The sequence below is a fragment of the Erythrolamprus reginae genome, chromosome 6, assembly GCF_031021105.1.
Source record: "Erythrolamprus reginae isolate rEryReg1 chromosome 6, rEryReg1.hap1, whole genome shotgun sequence".
Classification (NCBI taxonomy): domain Eukaryota; kingdom Metazoa; phylum Chordata; class Lepidosauria; order Squamata; family Dipsadidae; genus Erythrolamprus; species Erythrolamprus reginae.
Window position 1 is genome coordinate 71,538,889 of NC_091955.1, and position 17,174 is coordinate 71,556,062.

The following is a 17,174-nucleotide window of genomic DNA, read 5'->3' on the forward strand; positions in this document are numbered from 1 at the left end:
AGAGCCTTCTTTGTGGGGGACCCAGCACTCTGGAATCAGGTCCCCCCTGGAGATTTGCACTGCCCCCACCCTCCTCGCCTCCCATAAAAGTTTAAAGACCCATTTATACCACCAGGCTTGGGGCCACTAGATCTTAGCCCTCTGATCAATGAATGTTTAGTATGTTTGTTTGGTTGAATGAATGGTGATTAATGTTTTTCTTTTAAATTATTTTAGAGTTTTTAAGTCTTTTTAGCTATATTAATTGGATTTTTAGATGTATTGTTATATTGTTCTGATATGTTGGGACCCACCCTGAGTCCGCCCCGAATCCTTGGAGAGGAGTGGCATACAAATCCAATTAATAAAATAAAATAATTAATTAATTATCAAAGAAACAAACAAACAAACAAATAAATTCCAGAACCTGGGGGAGCAGTTTTCGTCCTCCCAGAGGCTCGAAGAAAGCCTGCAAAGCCCGGGGAAGGCTAAAATGGTCCCCCCCACCATAGTACAGGAGGCTGACTAGGGTTAGAGATCCTGTTGATGAAATTTTTGAAGTCCACCTCTGTACGGAGCTCTGCGGGCAAGGTATACAGATGGAGCTCAAGAAAATACAGCTTGAATGCAGCTCATCTGTTTGGAACCCATATCGCATCTCAGACATCAACACCCTTGAAAATGTCCGAAGATACTTCACCAGAAGAGCCCTTCACTGCTCCACTCGAAATAGAATACCCTACGAGACTAAACTTTCAATCCTGGGCCTAGAAAGTTTAGAACTAAGACGCCTTAAACAAGATCTAAGTATTGCCCACAAGATCATATGCTGTAATGTCCTGCCTGTCGGCGACTACTTCAGCTTCAACCACAACAACACAAGAGCACACAACAGATTTAAACTTAATATTAACCGCTCCAAACTTGACTGTAAAAAAATATGACTTCAGTCACCGAGTTGTCGAAGCGTGGAACTCATTACCGGACTCCATAGTGTCATCCCCAAACCCCCAACACTTTACCCTTAGATTATCTATGGTTGACCTATCCAGATTCCTAAGAGGTCAGTAAGGGGCAAGTACAAGTGCACTAGAGTGCCTTCCATCCCCTGTCCTATTGCTCTCCTATATCTCCTGTACCTTTCTTCTATTCCTATATCTCTCCTTCTATTCTTTCATTTATATGTTCTATTGCTATATCTTCTTTTCTATTATTTCTTAGATATATTTTACTATGAGTATCTCCTCTATAACCTTCATCATGTATTTTACTATGTGTATATTGATATATACTCACTAAAACCCTCATTGTGTATTGGACAAAATAAATAAATAAAATAGAAACATAGAAACATAGAAGACTGACGGCAGAAAAAGACCTCATGGTCCATCTAGTCTGCCCTTATATACTATTTCCTGTGTTTTATCTTAGGATGGATATACAGTGATACCTCGTCTTACAAACGCCTCGTCATACAAACTTTTCGAGATACAAACCCGGGGTTTAAGATTTTTTTGCCTCTTCTTACAAACTATTTTCACCTTACAAACCCACTGCCGCTGCTGGGATGCCCCGCCTCCAGACTTCTGTTGCCAGCGAAGCACCGGTTTTTGCGCTGCTGGGATTTCCCTGAGGCTCCCCTCCATGGGAAACCCCACCTCCGGACTTCCGTGTTTCTGTGATGCTGCAGGGGAATCCCAGCAGGGGAATCCAGCAGCGCAAAAACGGGCACTTCGCTAGCAATGGAAGTCCAGAGGTGGGGTTTCCCATGGAGGGGAGCCTCAGGGGAATCCCAGCAGCACAAAACCGGATGCTTCGGCTGGCAAAAGGGGTGAATTTTGGGCTTGCACGCATTAATCTCTTTTCCATTGATTCTTATGGGAAACATTGTTTCGTCTTACAAACTTTTCACCTTAAGAACCTCGTCCCGGAACCAATTAAGTTTGTAAGACAAGGTATCACTGTATGTTTATCCCAGGCATGTTTAAATTCAGTTACTGTGGATTTACCAACCACGTCTGCTGGAAGTTTGTTCCAAGGATCTACTACTCTTTCAGTGAAATAACATTTCCTCACGTTGCTTTTGATCTTCCCCCCAACTAACTTCAGATTGTGTCCCCTTGTTCTTGTGTTCACTTTCCTATTAAAAACACTTCCCTCCTGAGAACCTGAGCAGCAGAAGTGTAGAAGGAAAAGAATATGGATTCCCTGTTTAAAGGCAGGTTAAACAAATAAACAGATAAAACTTTAAGGTGAGAGACAATGACAGTATCCTGGGATCATGTGATTACCTTCTGTGACCTTCTGACAAGCAAAGTCATTGGGGAGGTCAGATTCATTTGACAACCGTGTCACTAACTTAACAACTGCAGTGATGCATTTCACAGATATGGCAAGAAAGGTTGTAAAATGGGGCAAGATTCACCTAACAGAAATGGGTCATAACTTGAGGACTCACTGTGGTTTGACCTTTGAACAAAATCACAACATGAACTGGCAGGGGGCAGGATTGAGGCTTGAGAAGAAGAGAAGGAAAACTGAGTTGGAGATTCAACTCAGGAGATCGGATCAATTAGCAAGGAAGAATGTGACAGAAATCATTTCCGCAGAGGTTGGGTTTCCTGCTAGGGATGCAGGAGATTTTGTTTGTTGCAATAGCTACTGTGTTTTTAAAAGGGGCTTCATTTTAAGAAGTCGGCTCTGTTGGGTGTGAAAGAGAATGGATGTCTCGCTCTGAGCAGTCTCTCTGCAGAAATTCATCCCACTGAGTTCAATCAGTTACTTTTCTTTAAAGTTATTCTTCTACCCATATAAAACTGTCTGAAGATCTGCATGGTTATTGCTTTCCTAAAGCAAGTAATAAAGCTGTTCTTCTCATATCATAGCTGTGCTTTATGCTGTTGTTATTGAAGGGAAATTGGCCTTCTTCCTCCCCTTGTGGATTGATAGGGGTAGGAATACAAATCATGATGATGATGATGATGATGATGATGATGATGATGAAGAACAGCATAATAATCATCCTGGATCTCTGGGGAATTGATATTTCAAACCCAGGGCCACTTTCTGTAAGAAATTTGATATTTTTTTTTGCCTTTTGAGCCAAGAGATAAAGACTCCCCCCACGTGCATGCCTGTGTGACCCTCACTACTCCCCCTACATATGCACACCTGCCTCCTGTATGCACCGCTCCCTCCACGTATAGGTGGCAGATACCCCAAAATCAGCGTGCCGGTGGGAGGCATGTGCACATGTGCAGTGGAGCAAGCTGGGCAATGGCTCACATGCCCACAGAGAGGGCTCTGTGTGCCACCTATGGCACACATGTCATATCTCCGAGACCGCCTTCTGCCGCACGAATCCCAGCGACCGATTCGGTCCCACAGAGTGGGCCTCCTCCGGGTCCCGTCAACTAAACAATGCCGGTTGGCGGGCCCCAGGGGGAGAGCCTTCTCTGTGGCGGCACCGGCCCTCTGGAACCAACTCCCCCCGGAGATCAGAACTGCCCCTACTCTTCCTGCCTTCCGTAAACTCCTCAAAACCCACCTTTGCCGTCAGGCATGGGGAAACTAAATATCTCCCCCTGGGCACGTTGAAGTTATATATGGTATGCCTGTATGTGTGTATGTTAGTATTGGGGATTCTCTTAAACTTGTAATATTTTAATTAATTGGATTGTATTGGATTGTTTTTCACTTGTTGTGAGCCGCCCCGAGTCTTCGGAGAGGGGCGGCATACAAATCCAAATAATAAATAAATAAATAAATAAATAAATGTTCGCAATCACAGCGCTAGAATGAAGTATTGCAGGATAACTCTGCCGACTGCCAGGAAGTGTTGGTTATGACCTTTAAAGCCCTTCATGGCACTGGACCAGAATATCTCTGAGACCGCCTCCTGCCGCACGAATCCCAGCGACCGATTAGGTCCCACAGAGTGGGCCTTCTCCGGGTCCCGTCAACTAAACAATGTCGGTTGGCGGGCCCCAGGGGAAGAGCCTTCTCTGTGGCGGCCCCGACTCTCTGGAACCAACTCCCCCCGGAGATTAGAACTGCCCCTACTCTCCTTGCCTTTCGTAAGCTCCTTAAGACCCACCTGTGTCATCAGGCATGGGGGAACTGAGACATCTCCCCCAGGCATATACAATTTATGAATGGTATGTGTGTATGTATGTGTGTTTAGAAAATGGGGTTTTAAAAAAATTTTTTAGTAGAAATTTAGATTTGTTATAAATTGTTTTTCACTTTGTTGTGAGCCGCCCCGAGTCTGCGGAGAGGGGCGGCATACAAATCTAAATAAATAAAATAAAATAAAATAAATAAATAAAATAAATTCGAGTCAGACCAGCTCAAAGTTGAGGTCACCAGATTGCTGGGGGGAAATGCTGACCCTATAAACCACTTAAAGCTGTAAAGTACAGTGGTACCTCTACCTAAGAATGCCTCTACTTAGGAACTTTTCTAGATAAGAAACAGGTGTTCAATATTTTTTTGCCTCTTCTCAAGAACCATTTTCCACTTACACACTCAAGCCTCCGAAACTGTAACCTGAAAAGGCAAGGAGAAGCCTCTGTGGGGCCTCTCTAGGAATCTCCTGGGAGGAAACAGAGCCGGAAAAGGTGGGAAGAAGCCTCTGTGGGGCCTCTCTAGGAATCTCCTGGAAGGAAACAGGGCCGGAAAAGGCGAGGCGAAGCCTCTGGGGGCCTCTCTAGGAATCTCCTGGAAGGAAACAGGGCTGGAAAAGGCGAGGCGAAGCCTCTGTGGGGCCTCTCTAGGAATCTCCTGGGAAGAAACAGGGCCGGAAAAGGTGGGGAAAAGCCTGCATGGGGCCTCACTAGGAATCTCCTGGGAGGAAACAGGGAATCCACCCTCCCTGTGGTTTCCCCAATCGCACACATTATTTGCTTTTACATTGATTCCTATGTGACAAATTGCTTCTTCTTACAAAGTTTTCTACTTAAGAACTTGGTCACAGAATGAATTAAGTTCGTAAGAAGAGGTACCACTGTTCTAAAAAACCAACATATACGTTTAAGTACTATTGCTATTGCTAAAAAATAAGGCAAAATAAGGCTGCCAGTTTCCTGCAGCATGATACAAGTAGAAAAAAAAACTTGTTGAATTTTAAACCATAGGATCTTGGGTGTAGATTTCTTTATTATTCAGGAGCCAAATCAGTATTGGGTTCCTAACGGTACGGGCCACTCTATAATGTGGTAGGAAAATGGAGTTATGGGTGGGCACATGCACCCGTGTGAAATTTGGTTTCCGTGCATGCACAGGAAGCAAGAGCTCACGCGAGGATGCTTGCGGGTGTGAGATTTCACCAATTTTCGGCAAATTCTTTGCTTTGGTGCATGCGCAGAAGGAAAAAAAAACCCCCGCCAAAATCGATGAAATTTCTCACACGCAGCCATCCTCATGTGAGATTTCGCTTCCTGCACATGCGCAGAAGCCACATCTCATGTGTGCATCCACCCACCAGTCACGGGGAGCTGACACACAACTGCAACAGTAGCGGTAACAATGGGGAACCCTTTCCTGGGCCAAATGGGTGGGTTTGGGGAGTTCATGGGTCTTGACTGAAGGATTTAAAACCCCTTCCTCTGTCATTTCCCAGCTGCTAACATTTAATATATGTACAGTGGTACCTCTATTTAAGAATGCCTCTACTTAAGAACTTTTCTAGATAAGAACCAGGTGTTCAAGATTTTTTTTTGCCTCTTCCTTCGACAGCGACTATCCTCCTCCTCTTCTTCCTCCTCCTCCATCCAAATTTTGAGCTTTTATTATTATTTTTATTTATTTATTAGATTTGTATGCCGCCCCTCTCCGTAGACTTATTTCTTTCCTAATGGGTTTGCACGCATTATTAGCTTTTACAGTGATTCCTATGGGAAAAACTGCTTATTTATTTATTGGATTTGTATGCCACCCCTCTCCGTGGATCTGTTTATACTTACAAACTCTTCTTCTTAAGAACCTGGTCACGGAACGAATTAAGTGCATAAGTAGAGGTACCACTGTATATGTTTCAGGAGATAGTAAACAGCCTTAAGCCATTAAGCCCTCCAAATTAATCACAATTACCAGTGTGGTTAGAAGTGAATTCCACAGTTAAATGATGTGTGTGTTCCAAAAACACAACAGCCCCAGCAAACATTATCACAACATTTCATTAATTTAATTTAAAGCACATCAAATTTTAATTATACCTAATTGATTTATTTGGCCTGGTGTCATCACCTTTTTGGAGGCTGGCCTTTGGTATACCTCTCATTTAAGAATATCTCTTAATCTGAAGTTATTTATACTCTCTTTGATTATCATCTGAAACCTTGTTCTCCATTTTTCTCTTTAAGAAGTCATGGCCTTCCCTCTATTATAAAGGCTTCTTTTAAGACACTTTTCAACACCCACATTGTGTTATTAGCTAAAGATTCTCTTCACATTCAGGAGTCAGTGGTTTCTGCTAGGTTTCTAATTTGCATATAGTATCGGAGTTGTTTTGTCAGCGAGTGCGTGTGTGTATGCTTGTGTGTGTGTGTTATGATTTATAATGGTGTCTTCACTGTTCCATTTAATGCAGTGTTATCAGTTCCATTTAAGTGGAGCAGTTTAAGTTACAATCATTAGGATGAATACAAAAATAAATGAATGTATTTTTTTTCTAAAACTTTACATCTATGAAATGCTTCATGGATATTTTAATCACTGGAAATATTTGGAGCACTAAGATTATTTTTGACAGTAAATCATCTGCCATATCATCAGTGATGAGCCATAAAAATCCATGAGAATTTTTCCATTGAATTCATTGGGATGGGATGAGAGTTTCCACCCAAAATTTAATGAAACATGCTGTGTAATCTTCCTATTAATGTGCTTGTTGATACTCAGTGAATTAGGCTGTTATGTGTATGAAAAGCCCATCATGTGCTTCTTAATATTAGATTTGTTTTCGCTGGAATATTGTTTTTATTATTGTTGTGAGCCGCCCTGAGTCTTCGGAGAGGGGCAGCATACAAATCTAATAAATTATTATTATTATTATTATTATTATTATTATTATTATTATTATTAATTTATTATCATGTATACCCATGATGGCGAACCTATGCCAACACGTGGGCTGTTCGTTCATTCATTCATTCATTCATTCATTCATTCATTCATTTATTAGATTTGTATGTCGCCCCTTTCTGCAGACTCAGAGCGGCTCATAACAAGAACAATACAAATCCAATACTTAAAAATACTTTAAAACGGCCCAGGGGAATCAATTTCCCCATGCCTGGCGACAGAGGTGGGTTTTAAGGAGTTTGCGAAATGCAAGGAGGGTGGGGGCAGTCCTAATCTCTGGGGGGAGTTGATTCCAGAGGGTCAGGGCTGCCACAGAGTCTTCCCCTGGGTCCCACCAGATGACAGTCTGTGGAACCCAACTGGTCACTGGGATTCGTGCGGCAGAAGGCAGTCCAAGAGATATTCTGGTCTGATGCCATGAAGGGTTTTATAGGTCATAACCAACACTTTGAATTGTGACTGGAAACTGATCGACAACCAATGCAGACTGCTGAGTGTTGGTGCAACATGGGCATACCTAGGGAAGCCCATGATTGCTCTTGCAACTGCATTCTGCACAATCTGAAGTTTCCGAACACTCTTCAAAGGTAGCCCCATGGAGAGAGCATTACATTAGTCGAGCCTCGAGATGATGAGGGCATGAGTGACTGTTGCCCTAGCTGTTGCCATGGCTTGGCTCCAGTGCATGTATATGTGCTACCCAGCTGATTTTCGGCTCACACAAAGGTTCTGGAAAGGCATTTTTGGCCTCTGGAGTCTGGAGAGGGTAAAAAAGAGGCCTACTGGGCCTAATGAAAGTCAGGAAATGGGCTATTTCCAGTCTCTGGGGAGCCTCTAGGGGATGGGGGAGGACGTTTGCATCCAGGCATCCCAGCATCATCAGCCGAGGAGGCACCTGATTGATGTATGCCTAAGTGGGAGATTTTCGAGCCTCCCTTTGGTGCTGCATCTGACAGTTACATATAAATGAGCTGTCAGAGCTACGGCTGAGATTTCTTCTTTCTGCGGTTCGAGTCATTGCTTGCTTTTAAGTTCTGTTTTGTTTGGCTGTTGGGAGTAATAAATAGAGTTTCCCTAAGCTGGCTGGCCTTGCTTTTTATTAAGGACACAATAGTTTCACCCTCCAGGAAAGAAAACCTCTGGAAGTCGGGAAATGGGGCAGTGGAGGAGGGGGGCATGTGTGGGGGAAGTGCAGTGCCAGGGGGTCATGTGTGCATGCAAAGAGGGTAGGACACATGGGGGGCATTGAATTATGGATGTCGGTATGCGCATGTGTGCTTTTGGCACCTGAGGAAAAAAAGTTCACCATCATTGATATATACCAGTAATTGTGAATCTTTTTTTCCCTCAGGTGCCAAAAGTACGTGCACACACCCATAGTTCAATGCCTGGGGATGGTGAAAAATTGACTCCCCTGCCTCCCCAGAAGCCCTCTGGAGACCAGAAACAGCCCCAGAGACTCCCCTAGTGTGTGTGCAAGCCAGAAATCAGTTGGAGCTGAGCTAGGGCAATGGCTCACGTGCCAGCAAATATGGCACTGCATGCCACCTGTGGCACCCATGCCATAGGTTCGCCATCACTGATATACAGTGTTCCCTCGATTTTCGCGGGGGATGCATTCCGAGACTGCCCGCGAAAGTTGAATTTCCGCGAAGTAGAGATGCGGAAGTAAATATACCATTTTTTGCTATGGACAGTATCACAAGCCATCCCTTAACCCTTTAAATCCCTAAATTACCATTTCCCATTCCCTTAACAACCATTTACTCACCATTATTACTGGTACTCACCATTAAATAAGACACTTAGTGATCCTGACATTTATAAACATAATTATTTATTAACAATAATTATTTTTTTTGCGATAACAATGCCGATTGGCCTAGATTTCGGCCAATCAACCATTGCAGACGAAAGCTTGGCAATGACATCTGACGTCATCGGGCAGGAAAAACCATGGTATAGAAAAAAAAACAGCAAAGTATTTTTTAATTAATATTTTTTGAAAGACCGTGGTATAGGCTATTCGCGAAGATTGAACCCGCGAAAATTGAGGGAACACTGTATACCCTTTTCTACCCCTCAATTGAGCTAAGGAATCAAACTCTCAAAGAAAAGGTATTGACTAAATGGTGATTCAGCTCATCTAGGGAGAATGCTTTCATTTGTCAGTGATGTGCATGAATCCATACAAAGTCCATTTATATTTTTACAAAATAAGCATGGCATAGAACTGTAAATATTGTTCGAAAGTGCAATGGTCTGCACTAACAAAAAGTTAAGGTTCTACAGAACATCAAGAGGGTGAGAGGCACTATCTTTACTTGTTTGTACCAATAGAGGAAATTATCTGTAGCTCTGTGGAGACTTTAGTTCTTTCAAAGTTGGTTGTTTTCTTGCAGAAGTTTCATTAGCTCTCTTCAGCACTAGAAGGAGAAGGCATTGTTCTCTGTTTATATTGTAGCTTGTCCTATCAATATTAGTGGGATGTCATTTTCTCCTTAGTAGTTTCTTGATTAAGTTATTTTTTACTACTCGTTTGTCTGATGTTCCTGCTTAACCTCTGCTTATCTGGATGTTGATTGCTAGCAAGCAAATGTTCCAGATTTTTTGTTTTACTTTTTTGAATGGGGTGGATATGTGGTTTATCTCTATGCAACTGTTGATGGCTGATTTTTCTGAATGCTGGCTTCCAGAAATTCCCTGACAGTTTTGGATTTAGCTCCTCTAGATGGCTCAGTTTCTCAGGTGAAACTATGATCAAATCTGCCCATGTGTAGTGAATTAAGGAGTTGTTATTGTGTCTTCTGACTGCTAGTTGGTATTCATGAATAGTCCTCTGTCTGTCAGTTTTACATGTCTTATATAGTCCTTACACTCAGTGAAGGGCTACCAAAATGTTTACTACCACACTGTGGGCTTCTTCTTCTTCTTCTTCTTCTTCTTCTTCTTCTTCTTCTTCTTCTTCTTCTTCTTCTCCTCCTCCTTCTCCTCCTCCTCCTCCTTCTTCTCCTTCTCATTCTTCCTCCTCCTCCTCCTCCTCCTCTTCTTCTTCTCCTTCTTCTCCTTCTTCTCCTTCTCCTCCTCCTCCTCCTCCTTCTACTCCTCCTCCTCCTCCTTCTTCTCCTTCTCCTCCTCCTCCTCCTCCTCCTCTTCTTCTTCTTCTTCTTCTTCTTCTTCTCCTCCTCCTCCTTCTTCTCCTTCTCATTCTTCCTCCTCCTCCTCCTCTTCTTCTTCCTCTTCTTCTTCTTCTCCTTCTTCTCCTTCTTCTCCTTCTTCTCCTCCTCCTCCTCCTCCTTCTACTCATCCTCCTCCTCCTTCTTCTCCTTCTTCTCCTCCTCCTCCTCCTCCTCCTCCTCCTCTTCTTCTTCTTCTTCTCCTTCTTCTCCTTCTCCTCCTCCTCCTCCTTCTACTCATCCTCCTCCTCCTTCTTCTCCTTCTCCTCCTCCTCCTCCTCCTCCTCCTCCTCTTCTTCTTCTTCTTCTTCTTCTTCTTCTTCTTCTTCTTCTTCTTCCAAGGCTACTGAAACTTTTGGCTTATTTAAGATGGTTGGGGGCAGAGGTGGGATTCAGCAGTTCTAGGGAACCAGTAGCAGAAATTTGGAGTAATTCGGAGAACTATTAAATACCACCCCTGACTGGCCCTGCCCCCATCTATACTTTGTTTCCCGAGTCCCAGCTGATGAGGAGGAAATGGGGATTTTGCAATATCCTCCCACTGGAGGGAGGTGGGAATGGAGAGTTTGCAGCATCCTTCCCCACCATGCCCACTATGCCCACCAAGCCAAGTCCATCAAGCCAGGTCCACAAAACTGGTAGCAAAAAAAGGGAAAAGAATCCCACCACTGCTTGAGGGTGTTGTTGTTGTTTTCTTACTGACGCCAGATGGTTTTAATAATCTGTGCTTGTTTCTGAAATGTTTTTGATGCATGGCCTTGTTACCCTTTCCATAGCTTGAATTGGTGCAAGTGACAATGACCTGGGCAGCACCGAACTTTGATAGAAAAATAAATAAATACAGTAAAAAAAAAAGAAACAAACCCATCAAAAGATCTATTGCCGCAATGCTGAGGTAAATAGGGATTGGCACTAGGAGGAATATTTAACAATCAAGTAGTAAACAGCATCTCCCCCAGGCCTATATAGTTTTATGCATGGTATGCTTGTGTTGTATGTTCTTTCAAATAATGGGTTTTAGATATTTTTAAATATTAGATTTGTTCTCTGTACATTGTTTTATTATTGTTTTGAGCCACCCCGAGGCTGCGGAGAGGGGAGGCATACAAATCTAATAGATAGATAGATAGATAGATAGATAGATAGATAGATAGATAGATAGATAGATAGATAGATAGATAAATAGATAAATAGATAAACAAACAAACAAACAAACAAACATCCTAATTGAGGAACTACCAAGAAAAAAATAATGATACTCCTGCCCACACTGACAGGAAAATTCAGAATTTTTAGAGAGAATAAACATTATTCTCTTCTAGCACTTAAGATGTTACCTAGACATGTAATTAAACATCTGCAAGAAAACAACCAACCTCAGGGAGCACCAAAGACAGTTAGCTGTTTGTTTTCTGCCGTGGGCACATTCCTTCCCAGAGCCTATTTTATATAAATACCAACTAGATCAGGGGTAGGCAAAGTTGGCTCTTCTATGACTTGTGGACTTCAACTCCCAGAATTCCTGAGCCAATCATGCTAGCTCAGGAATTCTGGGAGTTGAAGTCCACATGTCATAGAAGAGCCAACTTTGCCTATCCCTGAACTAGATACTTTCAAATTTCCAAAAGTTCCCATCTAAGGGTCCTTGGCCCATTGGAATCACACCAATATGGATTCTGTATTCAAAACGTTGTGGGTCCAAATGTGGGCAAATGGGTAATATTTTGCCTATTCTACCATGTATTTCAAGATGCAGTAGAAAAAAGGTTGAAAAATTATGCATAGATTAAGAAGCAGTGGTGGGTTGCTATCGAGATGGTATGGTATGGTATGGTTCTATGAACCAATAGCGGCAGCAGGAGACTCCGCCCACCCACCCCAGATACTTCTGTGTATGTGCAGAAGCTCATGTAAGCGCGAACCAGTAACAAAGGAATTTACAACCCATCACTGTTATGAAGGATAGTTGATTTCTATTGTGACAATAGATTGGTTTATTACATAACATATGATGTGAACTTTTACAGAAATATTTTATTTGGCAGTACTGCCACATAAACTTTCCTCCAAATATTTTATAAACATAACATAGTTTTTTTGCTAAAAGGCTTAAAGCACTTCACATTTATCTTAACAATCCTGAAAAAAAAATCCCTGTAAACTAGGATAGGATTATATCCTTATATTAGAGATAAGAAAAAGATAGGGAAGAAAAGAGCTATGACAGTGATAGTGATTTGCTTAAGGCCACTCAGTTAGTTTATATTCAAGGTAACGTACTGAAATGGCATTTCTTGTTAACTATCCAGTTCCTTAGTTGGAACAGTACGTTCATTCCATTCTTTTTATTGTCATCTTAATTCTCATGGTTAGGGACATTAGCAATTAATATTGCATTTGTAAATAATAAACAGGAGGGTTTTTTTCATAAAAATAAACCACTGAGCATGCAGATGAAGAACCAATATGAATTTTAAGGACAGAAGTGAACTCATTGAGCAATTCTCCAGGAAGCATTGAAGCATTCTTCTCCTGTGTGAAAGATAGCAGTAAAATAAAGTAGAATAGATTTTGATGCTTACTTTGCCAATTCCATTGGTTTTGTTCAGGCCTGCAGATGGAGTACAATGCCCTCATTTCCCAGACAGAAACCTTTTCAACAACACTAGCTGGTGATAATAACCACCTGTTAGGTACATCTTTGCTCACTCACTCACTCTTCCACTTGTCACCTCTCTTCACTTGAGGATCAACTGTCTGGGCTGGGAGAGAGGGCAGATACAAGAGCCATGGTGGTGCAGTGGTTGGAGTGCAGTACTGCTACTTCTGCTGATCACCAGTTGCCAGCAGTTTGGCAGACCAAATCTCATCAGGCTTAAAGTTGACTCAGCCTTCCATCCTTCCGAGATGGGTAAAATAAGGACCCACTTTGTTGGGGGCAATTTATGCTGTCTCTGTAAACCACTTAGAGGGGGCTGTAAAGCACTGTGAAGTGGTATATAAACAGTGGTGGGGCCCAGCCTAAACGGTGGGGAACGCGGTTCCGATGGCGGCCATGTAGTGCGTAGCCTAGCTCCGGTGGCTATGCCAGGTGTGCACATGCCACCGGCGCTTCCCCGGACCTATGCTTGCCCTGCCCTGCCATGAGCGCTCCTTTCCCCTGCTTTTTGCCCCTCGCTCGCCTCTCATGCTGGCTCCCCCTGCTGCCCGCATTGAAATAGGCATACAAGTAAGTGCCTGCTTGCCGCTGCTCGCCGCTGTTTGCCTCCCCACCACCTGCTTGCCGCCATTCGCCTCGCTTTCCTCTTGCTCTTCGGGCAAATGGTGGCAGCACGGGTGGTGGGGGGAGCCAGCGCGAGAGATGAGCGAGGGGTGAACGGAGGGGGAAGGCAGCGCTCATGGCGGGGCAGGGCAGGCATAGGTCTAGGGAAGCACTGGTGCCATGTGCCCATGCATGCACATGCATGCATGCCTGGCATTGCCACTGGAGCTAGGCTACATGCTGCCCTGCTGCGAGCGCTGCCTTCCCCCGCCGTTTGCCCCTCGCTCGCCTCTCGCACCGGCTCCCACCACCACCCGCGCTGCCACTGTTCACCCCAAGAGCGAGAGGCGAGTGAGGTAAACAGTGGCAAGCAGGCAGTAGGGGGGGGCAAACAGCGGTGAGCGGGCACTTACTTGTTTGCCCATTTCCGGGTTTTTTCACTTCTGTGCATTCCTGGTAGGGCCAGGAATGGTAGCCCACTCCTGTATATAAATCTAAATACTATTGCTATTGCTAAGAGGAATATGACTTCCAGATTTCCAAGCTAATCTTCTGCTTACAGCTTGGAGACCTTGAATCAGACCAAAGCGTTATTAGCTTGAACAGCAGCTGGCAAGCATAGTAATCCAACTCTCTCTCTCTCTCTCTCTCTCTCTCTCTCTCTCTCTCTCTCTCTCTCTCTCTCTCTCTCTCTCTCTCTCTCTCTCTCTCACACACACACACACACACACACACACACGCAAACGTGTTTCATTGTGAACATTCCCCCAACTCCTCCACCAGTCATAGCTGGGTTTTTTATTCATTTGTCCAATACACAATACATATGGAAGAGAATAGACATGAAGCAATATATATAAAGATAATATGTAAAAATAGAGGAGAAGATATATGAAAGGAAGAAAATATATATGATATATGAGATAAAGGAAAGGCAATTGGACAGGGGACCAAAGGCACACTAGTGCACTTATGTATGCCCCTTACTGACCACTTAGGAACCTGGAGAGGTCAATTGTGGATAGTGTAAGGGAGAAATGTTGGGGGTTAGGGGTTGACACTATTGAATCTGGTAATGAGTTCCATGCTTGGACAACTCGATTGTTAAAGTCATATTTTTTACAGTCAAGTTTGTAGCGGTTAATATTAAGTTTGAATCTGTTGCGTGCTCTTGTGTTGTTGCGGTTGAAGCTGAAGTAGTCATTGACTGGTAGGACGTTGCAGCATATGATCTTGTGGGCAATACTCAAATCGTGTTTTAGGCGCCGTAGTTCTAGGCTTTCTAGGCCCAGGATTGTTAGTCTATTTTCGTCGGATATTCTGTTTCGAGTGGAGGAGTGAACGGCTCTTCTGGTGAAATATCTTTGGACGTTTTCAAGGGTTACTATTACTGAACTGTAGAGCTTTTCTGGAAGAATGCTAAATCAGTGTTTAAAACATTTCTATTTTAGCGTTCTTCTGAAACAGCATCAAACATATATTCAGAAAATGGGTGAACGACTGTGAGGGATGGATCCTTCTTGGTTTCTCTTTCCTTCACTTCACTGTGCAGCTCCCCTCCCACAATGCATATACACACAAACCCACATATTCAACCACTTCTACTGGTCTTTTAGAACTGATCCAGGCCTCAGAGCTAGAATTTGGTGAGTTAAGAATATAGGAAAGAGCCCAATTTGCAAGAACTAACTTCTCTACCCAAAGCAAAATCCCAGCGACCGGTTCGGTCCCACAGAGTTGGCCTTCTCCGGGTCCCGTCGACTAAACAATGTCGTCTGGCGGGACCCAGGGGAAGAGCCTTCTCTGTGACGGCTCCGACCCTCTGGAACCAGCTCCCCCCTGAGATTAGGATTGCCCCCACCCTCCTTGCCTTTCGCAAACTCCTTAAAACCCACCTCTGCCGTCAGGCATGGGGGAACTGAAACATCTCCCCCTTGCCCATGTTGTTTTGGTGTTAGATTGATTGTGTGCTTGTTTTTTTAATATTCTGGGGTTGTTAGATTGATTGTGTGCTTGTTTTTTAATATTCTGGGGTTGTTTTTTTATGAATTTTTTAGCTTAAAATTGTAATTGGATTGGTGGGTATTGGATTTGCTATTATGTATTGTTTTTACTTTGTTGTGAGCCGCCCCGAGTTTGCGGAGAGGGGTGGCATATAAATCCAATAAATCTAATCTAATCTAATCAGAATGGTTTTGAAGGACAGTACCTGGGGACCAATGGAAAGGGAGTTGCAAATAGTTTCTGGGATGTCAATCATTAGCAGTCACGCTAACAAAACTGCCCTGAAATATGTCAGGTTATATCTGTGGCAAAGCTACTATGATTTTTGTCTGCTTACCGGGAAAAACAGTAGCTTAACATTAGAACAGCCATAGTCAACCTTTTAAACTGCCTCAGGTAGGAAGTTAAGATGAGGGCAAAGACATGAGGACATGACAGAATTAGTAAGTTAGTAAGTGAACCCATTTGTGCCATTGATAGGTACAAATGTGCGAAAACACCTACATGTGCAACTACTGACTTTGCCTTTATGACTTCTACTTAGAAAGAAGGTTCTAATATATTCTGCTTTTAGATACACTTTCTCAAGATGGGCTTTTTATAGTGTTCTCTCTCATCAGGGGATCTACTCACAACTCCACAAAAGTGTAGAACTTCTGACATTTCCTGTTTGATCCCCAAGAAGTCAAAAGGCTGAAGAGGTCATGCTTTCATGCTCTGAAGAGCACCGAGAGTAATGCCATTTTTAGATCTATCTCTGATATTGTGTATTCTATGCTGACACTGAAATAAAAGCTACTTCTTGATGGTCCAAATTTCTGTCTCTCAGCTCTTTCTGATTCCACTTTAAAATGCAACTAGAAAAGCCAGTAGATATCAAAACAGTCTGAAAACGGGCATCTGTGTAAATCTGTTCATCTAAGTTTCAAATTTCAAGTTTAAGTTTTATTGGATTTATATGCCACCCCTCTCCGAAAACTCGGGGCGGCTAACAACAATCATGAACAATATACAATAAAATCCAATACTAAAAGCAAATTAAAACCCCTTAATATATAAAAACCAAACATACATACAAACATACCATGTATACAGTTGTAACGGCCTAGGGGGAGAAGAAATCTTAATTCCCCCATGCCTGGCAGCAGAGGTGGGTTTGAAGTAGCTTACGAAAGGCAAGGAGGGTGGGGGCAATTCTAATCTCTGGGGGGAGTTGGTTCCAGAAGGCTGGGGCCGCCACAGAGAAGGCTCTTCCCCTGGGTCCCGCCAAGTGGCATTGTTTAGTTGACGGGACCCGGAGAAGACCCACTTTGTGGGACCTAACTGGCCGCTGGGATTCGTGCGGCAGAAGGCGGTCCCTGAGGTAATCTGGTCCGGTGCCATGAAGGGCTTTATAGGTCATAACCAACACTTTGAATTGTGACCGGAAACTGATCGGCAACCAATGCAGACTGCGGAGTGTTGGTGTGACATGGGCATATTTATAGAAGCCCATGATTGCTCTCGCAGCTGCATTCTGCACGATCTGAAGTTTCCGAACACTTTTCAAGGGGAAGCCCCTTACTGACCTCTTAGGAATCTGGAGAGGTCAACCATGGATGGTCTAAGGGTAAAATGTTTCCAGGGCAGTTCTGCGGGCCAGATCAAAGGCCTTGAGTTTGACATCCCTG